Below are 7,152 nucleotides of genomic sequence, written 5' to 3'. Positions count from 1 at the left end.
GTGCAAACAATACTACAGCATGGCTGTGAAAACAGCACTGCTGTGGAACAGCTCAGTGGTGCTACAGCACTGCTGTGAAAACAGCATAGCTGCCAAAACCAGTTTAGCTCAGTGGATAGAGCATAGCCCTGCAGACTGAGAGGTCCCAGGTTTGATTCTGGTCAAGGGCATGTATCTTGGTTTCGGACACATCCCCAGTAGGGGGTGTGCAAGAGGCAGCTGATTGATGTTTCTCATTGCTGTTTCTAACTCTCTATCCCTCTCTCTTCCTCTCTGTAAAAAAACATTAAGAAAGAAAGAAAGAAAGAAAGAAAGAAAGAAAGAAAGAAAGAAAGAAAGAAAGAAAGAAAACCGCACTGCTGTGGAAGAGCTCAGTGGCTACAGCATAGCTGTGGAACAGCTCTAGGGCCAAGTGGCCCTGGGACCAGGCCCCTCTCTGACTAGATAGCTCTGCTCTTCCATGGTTGTTTCAGCTCTAGCTGAGGAAAACCCAGCCTCTAGTCTTCCGTGGAAAGTGCGCTCTCCTAGCCACAGATGCAGCCCTGTTAGGTGGTGTATCATGGAAATCACAAAGGTGCTGCTCAGGCTACCGGCCCTCCCCTCCCTGGGCCTCCTGGACATGCTCTGTCTTCTTCAGTCCCAATGTAACACAACAACACTGAGTCCTCCCTGGTCCAGGGCTCACGTGCACCCAGAACTCAGCTGGAACACAAGAGGGCAGTGGTCACCGCAGGGAGCCTTGAAAGCTTGCACGTGTGGCCATTGGGCCACTCCTCTGGGGAACAAGGAGCCCTCTGGCCTGTGCTGACCTGTAGGGCTTTAAGCACTGCTCTCATCTCATGATACAGCCTGCTTGGCCATGGTCTCCCAGTCTGTCCACTGCTGCTACGATAGTCAGTAGAACCCACAGTGCACTGCAACTCTCCAGAAAGACTGGGGGAACAAGCGAGAGAGGCCTGGGTGCTGCCTGGAGTCTGAGGAGTGGCTGGTCAGTCGGCCCCCAGGCCAGGGTGGACTGGGCAGCATTTTGACTCCAGTTGGAAGCAGCCAGAAGGAAACCCATCTGCACTGGAATTGGAAGTTAGGTCTGAGGCTCAGAGCAAATCACCCTCTGGGTGGGGAGAATTGACACTAATGTGTGTGCCCCTGGGCTCAGCCAGGCACCCTGTTAAGATGCTCACAGTTGCAGCAGATCCAGCCCCCTTCCACAGGCGGCTGAGGGGGCTGATGCTGTAGAAGGCATGTCCATTCCCATAGGACACCTGGTTGCTGCTGTGGACAATTTAATGACAAGACAGAAGCTCTCCCTGGGCAAAGCCCCGGCCCATGTGTCCCACCTCTCAGCGCCCAGACATGCCTGTGGGGCACAGGCACCTCCAACAAGCCTGCAGGAAGCATGTAGGAGTGACCATCATCCCAGGACACTGCCCACAAAGCCACAACCGTGTGGGGTCAGAAACAGAAACAAATCAACTTACTGGCTCAGATAAACTTGCATTTCTGGTTAGAAATCAGAGAGAAACCATAAAAATCTATGGCCTGGGTTAAAAACAATTTTCCTCTGTGCTGCTAGCTGCCTTCGTTGAGTGCCACTGAGAATGTGATCTCGTTAGCTAACCACTGGAAGAGGCCAGGAAAATGGCTCTACAATCAACCTCACCACCCTGGCTTCCCAGCGCCGAGTGCTTGCGACCTTCCACACTTAACTCATCTAATAGTTTCAACACCTTCAACTGGGCCTGGCAATCACCTGTTCACAATGAGTAAACTGATGAGTAAACAGGCAGGCGGGAATTTCCCCCTTGAACTGGGCAATGGGGCCCTGCCCATCCCTCCCCCTTCTCCCGCTTCCTCCTCCAACACCTCTGGGGTGGACAGAGTACAGGGTGGACAGGACAGGGGTCCAACACTGACACACAGACAAAACTCTGCATCCCAGCGGCATAGGGCCAACATGGACTTTGCTGCCATGGGGAATGGATCTATGGGTGACTAACTTTTCCCCTTCTTCTTCCTAAGCTTTAAAAATAATCATTTTGTGGTATAGAGGAATATTTTAAATTTTAGATTTAGTGTCTCTGTATGAAAAAGGCTTAAAGGATAAATCAGAATGTTCAATAGCTGATGGTTGATAATACCATCTTTGAATACACTTATGGAAAAGCTACTCAAATATTAACCTTTGATCCAGACCAGGCTAGCTCCCAGTGAGGACCCCAGGGCATTGCCCCTGGGCCGGGCAGCGAGGCTGGGTGCACCGTTTCAAGTGGGATAGCGTGTGAATACATTTACCATTCAAACTCTAACCCAATAAGTATTCTGTTGGAGGCAACTCTTCATCTACACAACAAATAACTTTAAGGCAAGGAGAACTTAGCTCCTGGAATAAGTAAAATTATTTAAATTCTAGATAAATACATTCAGCGCATAAGTGGCTTGACTTTTAAAGTTCAGTTATATAAACTGAAGCTTTTTGCATTCAGTTTGGTAGAGCAAGTATTCCAGGCAAATAGGGTTTGTGATATTCCCGCCCCCTTCCCGCCACTTATTTGCTAGGTATACTCAAGGACCCCCAAAGCTGGTGTCCCCAAGGGGGAGCCTTCCTTTCTAGCGAACACCCCCCTCCTGGGAAGGGAAGGGCTGCTTCCCAGGGCAACATTTTCTACTGTCTGCACTCATCTCTGTTACCTGTCCACACCTGGCCGGTCTGCACTGGTGTCGGTGACCCGGGGCCCCACCCCCACTGGAGCCCTTGGTTTCCACTGCAGACAGCAGTGCACACTCGTACACTGCGGGCGGTGAGGTGTCATGAACTGGGAAATGAGAGCCACTTAGCACCCCCAGTTCACTGGACACTGTTCTCTTCTATTGTGTCATTCCTCAGCGGCCACCTTCTTCTATAGCTGACCTGGGGACACAGTGGGACAAACAGGTCTGCTCTCCTCAAATATCCCTCTGCTACCTTCCCCCTTGGGACACTGTGGCCCTTCTCAAATGTAATTGTCCTGGGCCTCACTCCTAAACTCAGGGCTCCACCCCTGTTCTTCACAGAGGGACAGCATGGGGGCGACAGGGGCTGCGGATTCCAGTGATCAACCATCCTAGGAAGTGCTGGGCGGACTGAGGTGGTCACTCACCCTTCCCAGTCTGGGCCCCAAGTCTTTGACCTTGACCTGCAAAGGCCTGTTCTCCCCACTCCCTCTCCCCACACACCTGAAACAGGTTTCACAAAACAGAACTTGCCCTTCTCAGGTGCACTAACTTTGATATTTTGGGTTAAAATTTTTAAACGTATCCTACCAGAATCACTAAATTGAAATACTCTGACGTTTTCCATTTTATGTGATGTTACCCAAAACTGTGGATCCTGGCCCAGTGCAGAGGTTCCTTTGCTTGGATTACCTGGAGAGCAGTTAGGTGCCGGGGCCCTCCTAGTTACCTGGCAAGAGGGGTGAGGATTGGAGGGGTGGAAGCCTCTGGGTGGCTGTTTGCTCCTGTTTTTTTATTTATTTATTTATTTTAATATATTTTTATTGATTTTTTTAAAGAGAGGAAAGGAGAGAGATAGTTAGAAACATCAATGAGAGAGAAACATTGTCAGCTGCCTCTTGCACACCCCCCACTGGGGATGTGCCCACAACCAAGGTACATACCCTTGACCGGAATCGAACCCGGGACCTTTCAGTCAGCAGGCCGACACTCTACCCACTGAGCCAGACCAGTTTTGGCTGTCTGCTCCTGTTTTTTTTTTTTTTTTTTTTTTTTTTTTTTTTTAAATACTACCATTTTGTATATTTTATTGAGTTTTTACAGAGAGGAAGGGAGAGAAATAGAGAGCTAGAAACGTCGATGAGAGAAACATTGATCAGCTGCCTCTTGCACACCCCCTACCGGGGATGTGCCCGCAACCAATGTACATGCCCTTGACCGGAATTGAACCTGGGACCTTTCAGTCCGCAGACCGACGCTCTACCACTGAGCCAAACCGGCTTTGGCTCTGCTCCTGTTTTGTCTTCCCAGCTCCCACGTGAGCCATCTATGCAGGCAGTTAGGGCGCTCTGGGGTTGGTTTGAAGGGATTAGTGGGGAGGGTGTGGTGCCTCAGCCTTCCCCGCTAGAATCATGGCCTTGAAGGTGGGTTTTGTGCCCTTGAGGCTTCTTGGAAGGAGGAGGGGAACAGGTAGATCTGGGTGTGGAAGCAGCATCCATAGGGACAGCTGAACATGGGACTTGCCAATTACGGTAATTGTCTCAAAAAAGGTGACCTTTTTCTCTGCTGCCAGGAATCAGGATTCAGGTAAAGGTTTGGGCTGGTCAGATGCATCTCTAAAGATTAAAGGATTGGGGAGAAAAAGCAAAAAAGCCAAACACAGAGGAATCTGTTTACCCTTTAAATCACCGAGTTCACTATTGCTAAACCTTAAATTAAAATGCTTCTCTCAAAGGAAAATCACACGGCTTTTCTGGGGTTTAACTTGCAGACTTTGTGTCTAAAGGTCACTTGGCAAACAGCATAAATGCAATGGTAAAGTGCAGGGTGGACAGAGGGCTGAGACCTCCCACTTGACAGAATTGGGGGCACAGGCAGGCTCTCCCTCCCGGGGAGCTGGGCCTCTGCACATGTTGGTCTGAGAAGAGTGCAATTCTCCATGTGTTTTGAAATGGACAGTATTAAAGAGCCTGATGTCTCCTGGGAGAACAAGTGGCACATGCAGCGTTCCTATGCCTAGCCCCAATGTCAGAGTACTTCAATTTAGTGAGTCTGGATTAATACTTTTATTGGGAATCTCATATTGGGCCAGAATGACAGACTTTTAGATGTAATGCAGGACTTTCCACCCATCCATCTACTTGTTCATCTATCCAACTACCCCTCTATCTATCCACCTATCTATCCATCTATTATCCTTCCTTCTACCACCCTTCCATCAACCCAATCATCTGCCGGCCAACCATCCATCCACATACCCACCTATCCATTCATCCATCCCTCCATCATTTGTCCATTTATAATCCATCATCTACCCACCTATCCACTCATCCATCCCTCCATCATTTGTCCATTCATAATCCATCATCCACCTACCCATCCATTCTATCTTTTTCTCTCCCTCCCTCCTTTCTCTCCATCCTCCTTCTATCCACCCACCTACCTTTTTTTCATCTATCCACCCATCCACCAAACATCCACTTACTCACTCGTTCATCTAAATACCCACCCATCAACTTGTCCATCTGCAAATATAGAGTGTCCCCCAAAATGTATACACACACACTTTGAATAATTATAAAAGTAGTGTTTATTAAAATACATTTCATCTTCAAAATTGAGCTATCAGCTGTTGAAATGTGTATACATTTTTTTGGACACCCTGTATATGAATGACATCTTCCACTGTGTTCCAGGACTATCCAGGACACTGGTAGAAGAGACCGGGACCAGCTCAGGCCTGCTCCCAGGGAGCTCCCAGCCAACTGGGAGGAGAACCAGCCTTTCCTGTGACACCTGGGGAGAGTGGACACTCAGGGAGCACTGACCAGGGGCCAGAGCCCAGAGTGGAGGTTGGAGCAGGCTTACAGGGGTGCTGTCCAAGAGAAGCCGGAATGGTGTCGGGAATGGTGGTTGGAAAGTGGGGGGTGAAAGTGGAAAGGAGATTGTTCTCAACAGGGAACAAGTGAGAGGCTCAGGAACTTGGAGATGAGTCCCATTAGGCTGGAGCCTGGAGGGTGGCCTCAGGGACCTGAACTCCACTCAGGGTAGACCCGCTTTCTCTGACATCCCCGGCAGGCCCACCTGAATTAGTTTTCTGGGGCTGCTGTAACAAAGCACCACAACCTGGGTGGGATGGGAGGGGGGAAGGCTTCAAACAATGGAAATTAATTTTATTTACCTTTGAAGTATACTATTTTAATACAGCTTTGGGGTCTGAGTCTGAAATCAAGCACAGGAAGGGCTGTCTCCTTCCACAAGGCCCGGAGACTGACTGTTCCACGCCTCTCTCTAAGCTTCTAGGGGTGACTTGTGATCCTGGGCATTGTGGGCTGTGGCTGCCTCACTCTCTTCTCTCCCTCTGTCATCCCATGGTCTTCTCTCCACTGCATCTCTGTCTCTCTCCTCATCTTATAAAGTCGCCAGTCATATTGGATTTAGCCTTCCCCACTCCAGTATGACCTCCTCTTACCTAATTATATTCCATTAAATATATGTCCTGTGTGGGAATACCATTGCCCAGCCACACAGCTAATGTTTAAAGGATGACAACCCCTGTGTTAGTGAATTTGTGGAGCAACGGGAACTCTAATACTATCTATCCTCTGATACTCTCATACTTCCGCTAATGCTACCCCGAATGCCCTCACTTACCCTCTGATACTGTGCTAACATAGTAGTAATGTTACATTTCCAATGATACATTTCAGTGTCTCTTGCTGGGACACAGAAGTTGACCTCTAGTGCCCCCATAAGTCAATGCCATCTTCTAACAGCATCTCCCTTACTGGGTGAAATGTTCCATGTATGATCTCCCAGTGTGTTGTGACAGACAGATGTGTACGTGTTCTGCTGAGCATGTGGTTGGAGGTGGAATTGTTGTGTTTGGGGATGTAACTTCTCCGTAGGCTGGAACTCCTGAGAAGCAGAGGATCCCTGATTGAGCAGAGGGGATGCTCAGGAGAAAATGGGAAGGAAATGGGATTAAGAAGCCAAAGGCTAAGAGTGGGCCTGATCTCAGGAGCATTCAAGCAAACCTTCCCTGGGGCACTCTGGGGCACAGGCCCACCTCAGATCAGGGTCATGGACTCCTTTGGCCATAGAGTGGATGAAAAGCCCTCAGACACCAAAGACAGGGAGACACTTGAAACCCTGGTACATGTCCCTGGAAGGGACACTTGGCCCAGCAGGGGCAGTGGTCAGACCACAGGGCTGAAGTCTGGCCACGCAGGAGCCTGCAGGGGAGCTGATGGGCTGAATGAGGACTCTAGACTAGAGGCAGGAGGACAATGCGATGTTGGCCTGAGCCAGTGGGTACCAGGGAACCTGAAGGCCTGGGCCTTGGGTGGGGTCCAGGTTAAGCCCAGCAAGATCTTTAGGGCCCAAGCTGTGCTCCCTCTGGTCTGGGAGGTGCCACGTGAAAAACTCAGGAGGGAGTGAAGC

Source organism: Pipistrellus kuhlii, unplaced genomic scaffold (genome assembly GCF_014108245.1).
Source record: "Pipistrellus kuhlii isolate mPipKuh1 unplaced genomic scaffold, mPipKuh1.p scaffold_m20_p_4, whole genome shotgun sequence".
Taxonomy (NCBI): Eukaryota; Metazoa; Chordata; class Mammalia; order Chiroptera; family Vespertilionidae; genus Pipistrellus; species Pipistrellus kuhlii.
This window is presented reverse-complemented; position numbering follows the sequence as displayed.